Source organism: Lissotriton vulgaris, chromosome 1_2 (assembly GCF_964263255.1).
Source record: "Lissotriton vulgaris chromosome 1_2, aLisVul1.2, whole genome shotgun sequence".
NCBI classification, from domain to species: domain Eukaryota; kingdom Metazoa; phylum Chordata; class Amphibia; order Caudata; family Salamandridae; genus Lissotriton; species Lissotriton vulgaris.
This window is the reverse complement of record NC_141686.1, coordinates 39,496,762-39,502,203: the sequence shown is the minus strand read 5'-3', so window position 1 is coordinate 39,502,203 and position 5,442 is coordinate 39,496,762. Positions and strand designations below refer to the sequence as shown.

At 46.8% G+C, this 5,442-nt stretch overlaps 1 long non-coding RNA gene across 1 annotated transcript; it reads right to left on the bottom strand.

Moving 5' to 3' along the window:
• Positions 1 to 3,763: 3,763 nt before the first annotated feature.
• LOC147733886 (uncharacterized) lies at positions 3,764 to 4,147 on the bottom strand. The gene is made up of 3 exons (XR_015307597.1): positions 4,038 to 4,147; positions 3,918 to 3,947; positions 3,764 to 3,807 (listed from the first exon to the last, which is right to left on the bottom strand). It is a non-coding gene; the product is annotated as an uncharacterized LOC147733886 (long non-coding RNA).
• Positions 4,148 to 5,442: the final 1,295 nt, after the last annotated feature.

Below are 5,442 nucleotides of genomic sequence, written 5' to 3'. Positions count from 1 at the left end.
CTGTGATGTACAGTACCTAAAGGAGATACTCTAAGAGAACTGATTCAACTGATTGTCCTCCATACTTTGTTAATCAGTGTGGGTGCGGGAGATTTATTTACAATTTAGTGACAGTAATTAAGCTCTGTGAAGAGAACCACGTGCTGCCTCGGTGTAATCAGGGACGGTTCTAGGATGTTTGCACAGCCAGGGGTTGGTGAGAGGCTCCATAGCTGGCCTACCCATTGCTAGCACCTTCTGACTCTCTAAATATTGCTGATCCAACCACTCTGCGGTGTTCATCTGCAATTTATGAAAGCTAAGAGTGACTTCAGCATGAAGAGGAGAGAGTGAGTACATGATCATCAGGGCTGCCTACTGACACACATTTGTACCAGTACCAGTAGCCGAAGAGGATTCCGAATATGCGTGAACCCGTCTGTGCCTGGAGAAGGATATGGTGTTGTGTTCTTTCATGACTATGGGAGAGATGCATCTTCTTACCTCAAATGCTCACTGTTGCATGCACAAGGGCCGCAGTGGTGGGACAGGGCATGCAATGGCATTTGGTTTCTATACCTGTGGATGCAAGGAGGCGATTTTTACAAATAGCAAGCCTCAGCTAAGATCTTGGGTTTTCACTTCTTCTCACCTGTTAAAGATTTAGGTCAGTTTGTGACTGTGATTTAATGTTAGGGAAGCCTCCGCTTTAAATGAGTCGTTAGGGTTTCTCCCCTCCTTCTGTATTACTTTTCTCATTTCCTGCCAAGAAAACTCACATTGTGGATGAGGCTCTGCTAAACAGGAGGCCACGAGGCATCTCAATTTTATACCTGCAGAATCAATAAAAATCGGGCCTACTGCCCGTCACAGCCAGACCAAACCTGTGCAAAATGATTGCGCTATTTCAAAGAATTACATCATTTAATCTAGGGGCAACCACAACCTTCTGTAGAAAAACCCACAGATGTTGCCTATTTTCTTCATAGGAAGGGAATGTGTGAGGCCCCCTCTAAATTGCAGAGAGGTGACGCATTCAGGGCTGTTTGCATCTGAATAGATGCTCCTGCTCCTGAAGCTGCAGCCCCTCCCTCTCAGTCACCTTCAAGCGCCTCTTAACAGCTCATCAAGGGCTGGAGGTGTGAGGGTTGCCATCCCGCTGTCCCTCTCCAATGCTGCTGGGTGTCTGAGCTTTGGAGCAGCCTCGGAGTCAAGAAGGGAGGTGGGTGTAAGCTTTTACGGTGTTAGGGTGGTGGGACCGGTGCCCGGTTAAAATTCAAACAAATGGCGTCTGTTAAACAATCCTTCATGGACAACGGACAGACGGCCGAAATTACGGACTGTCCGTGAAATTTACGGATGGTTGGTCGCCCTACTTATGGCCCGAGGAGGTTCCAGGTTGTACCCCTATGTTTCGTGTGCAGTGCAGGAAATAGTTTGCAAGGTTTGTGTATAGAGGGGTGCACTGCAATTGGCGTATGCAGATTAAAAATTGGGAGCGCATTCGCGTGAGCAGGAGAAGTGTGTTCGAACTAACTCTACTGGATCCCGCCTACTACAGCACTGATAGGCCCCTACCACCTGTAGTGAAGCCCCGGCTCTTGCGACTGAGGAGCCAGGGCTATCCACCAGACTCATTGTTCGCCACGAGGGCCTTCTGGCTGCGTATTCTCCGGCACAAGATCTCCATTAGGGGGAGCAGCGGCAACGTGCGCATCTCCCTCCAGTGTCCCGTGTTATACAGAATGGTGTCCCAGTGTGGTGTTAACATGACTTTGCAAAGACCCCAAATATCTCTAATGCGGAGCGCAGAGGCTTCTGCTCTAGCCCAAACCATTAGAGACTGACGCCATGCCACTATTGATGGCAGCTCCGGCCTTTTCCTCCGTTTTCTTTCATGATTTTTGCAGTTATCATGACCAGATCTAGGAAGCAAGATGGTGCCCTTAATTTTTTGCTCCTAGCATAGAGATGCAGTATGCATTCCTCCCAGGTCTGGTCCAATTTGCGGCCTGTTATTACCATCACAGTTTCGCATACGCAATGCCAATAAGTATGCGGGGAAGTGGAGGCCCATAACATATGTATTAGATCGGCACCAACGTGATTGCATCATGGGCACCCCCCATCCTCTCGCCCATAATTCCTTTTAATCTTCCCCGGGGTAAGGTAGCCCCTTTGACTGATATAATGTTGTATAAGTCAGAAGCGTGAATTATGCAGGATGTGTGCGGGGCTGAAATTAAATGAAATGAAATTAGATATTTATAAAGTGCGGATACTCACACAGATTGTCCGGGTGCTAATCTCGAAACTGAAGTATCCTGTAGAATCACCCCACCCGTAGTTATTGTTGGAACAGCCACGTTTTAAGTTGTTTCTAAAAAACAGTAGGCCCTGAGCCTGCCTAAGATGTAGAGGTAATTCATTCCACAAACGAGCCGCTTGAACCTGGAATGACCTTCCTCCAATCCGAGATTTCGTGATCTTTGGAATCACCATGAGTGATTGTTTGGAGGATCTAAGGACCCGTTGAGGCTGGTAACATTGGATCCTATTCCTCAGGTATACTGCACCCGTATCATGGAAGGCACGATAAGCAAGCGCTAGGGCCTTAAACTGAAACCTCTTTCTAACCGGGAGTCAGTGTACAGCCTTCAGGTGAGGTGACACACGTGTTCTGGTTTTTACCATAAGAATAGCTCTGGCCACAGCGTTCTGCACTACCTGCAGCATGTTGAACCAATACTCAGGCTGAGCAGTACCTCCGACCATTTCTTGTCAGTGAACAGCCTCCGTCTATTTCCCAACGTTGCCTGACCGAAATCATTGATTTTGCCATGTATGTCCTGAGTGAGGCCACAAAACATCTGGTTTGTTGTCTGCCCTTACACATAAAATGGAGCTAGTGCACCATTAAGTGTTTGGGGAGTTCGGTGTTCATGTCCCCCCAGCGATTCCTAAACGTGGCCCGCATTGTATAGTATTGTAAAAATTGGCCAGGCGGTAACCCATATGTGCCTACCAATTCCTCAAATGGCATGAGTCCCACTTCGTGATAGAGATCACCTAGGGTCTGCACTACAGATGGCAGCCAGGTCGATAATTCTTCTGCAGTTATTGAGCTCATCTCTCTGGGTGTCCCCAGTAGTCGGGAGAGGAAAACAACACTGGGTGTGGGCTCCCCACAGTAAGGCCAAGCCTCTGTTTAACGACACAACTGAATAATTGCCAATACTGTCACCTCTGTACAACACCTCTATTTTTTCGACATTGGAATTGAACTCAATGCACAGACAAGACTTATAGTTCAGTCTGAATTAATCACTTTTTATTAATACATTTTTAAGTTCATTTGTTGGTTCTGATTAACCGATTAAACATTGATAAGCTGCAACAATACACACAAAAAGAACAATTTTATAATTAAAAACTAGCACCAATTCATACTCTACTTTCATCCCCTGTTGATCAACAATGCAGTATACATTCTCACACTCTCACACACACCCGACTATCAAACTTTATATACAATTTAATTAGCATTAATACATTTCATCATCACCATAGATAACAGTATTTTTGTTCAAACCAACTTTTTAGATTGGAATATGAGTTTTGAAGATCTTATGGTGTAGAAATAATGGCCTGAGCGTTTCGAACTCCTATTTAGTGGGGAGTTTTCATCAGGACCTCATAACTGTGGGAGAGAAAAGAAATTCTCTGTCACTATAAGTGGAAGTTTCTAGAGGGACTATTAGCCACTTTGCACTTAATGTGCCTGCCTCTTACCTTGGATTGTCTGTAGCATGACCCGACGTCAAAACACTGTAAAGACAAACCAATTGACAAATCATTCTAAAAGGACTAACATCGCTTTGATTCACTTTCAAAAAACCTCCTTTATCATCAGAAAAGCACCCATACTATGTACTTACATTGCCTGGTGTCTTTCTCGTGTGATGGACCTGCAGGGAGAGGGAATTATCTAATGTTACTCATGGATCAGGGATGTTTATTTGATAATGAACTTGGCAGAGTGGCGGGGTTAGGCTTACTTATATTGGTTCTTTATCGCACGGAGGTTCTGGGAACTGGATCTTCAGAACCTGTGGGTAAAATTGTGAAAGTACTTAAGGGATTGCCGGGTTCAGGCTCGTCTGTTTTCTCATAAATATATGGCTGAGATACCCGCCACCCCCTCTCAACACAATCCCCAAGAATGGGAATACGGAAACATTTCTGAACTTTTGGAAGGCGGGAGGGAGTTACCCTCCCGGCCGTATTTATTAAAATATGAAACAAAATTAAAACATTAAAATAACAGTTTCATATCATGTACAATTTCATTTCCACATTACGATGTTTTGGCTGACCTTAACACATTTCTAATACAAAGGTTCTCCTAGCCGATACTAACATCCTACAAATACATTTTTACATTGAAATTGTACATCCTAACGTTAAGGGCCAACGGCAAGGTCGTAACCGGTGTCAGATCCCTAAACCAGAACTCCCCCCTCACTTGTGAGGGGCGGCCGCACAGAGGACTGCTCCTCATGTGCACATACCAATTTCCCTTTTCTTGACGGGGGCCCCAATTAACTCGACGCCATTTTTATGGTCGTCCGAGGACTCGTGTGAGGTGTCTAGAAGGTAGCGTAGACCCCCCTCCCCACCCCACACAACTTACCACATATGCCGCCGCAGATGTCCTGGCCCCGGGAAATTCCCAGGAGGGGCCCGTAGCCCCTCCTATCCAGGGAGGGGCCTTGACCGCCTTCCCTTTCCTTTCGGCGTCCCATCCTTAGAAGGGACCGCCTCCCCGTTGAGGGGCCAATGGCCACCTCCCCCCGGGCGCTCCCATCCGTAATGGGTGACGCCCCCCCCTAGGGATCTTCCAATTACTGCTCACCGATCATGACCTTACCGCCACAGGCCGGATAGTTGACCGGCTATCCGGACCCCCCACAAAACTCCTACCTAAAGGTCATGCTGTAAACTCCTTAACCAGGCTACTAGGTCTCCGATGAGTAAATAATTCCCCACCCGGGACAAATGGACCCCATCCTCTAGATACATACTGTCCCCCCTGATACAACCATGAGGAATCGAATGCAATGTACTTGTACGGAACAGTCTAGCCACCTTGTTATTTACCTTCTTCACCGAATGATTTATAGCAGACACAGAATTCGCCCCCCGCCACACCTTTCGTGGAATCATATGGGACCATGCGATCGTGCACCCTGGAACCCTTCTCGCCAACCAACTTACTGTGGATAGTATCGCCTCGAGAAGCAGTCGTCTACCAGTGGTCACCAAATCATTGCCCCCAAGATGCACTATGATTATAGATGGCGGTGACCTTGTCCGCCCTAACAAACCCTCGAAAAAAGGTTGAAACTGGTCAATACAGAGCCCGCCCCTTCCGTAGAAGGTCACCCTGTACCCGTATTCCCC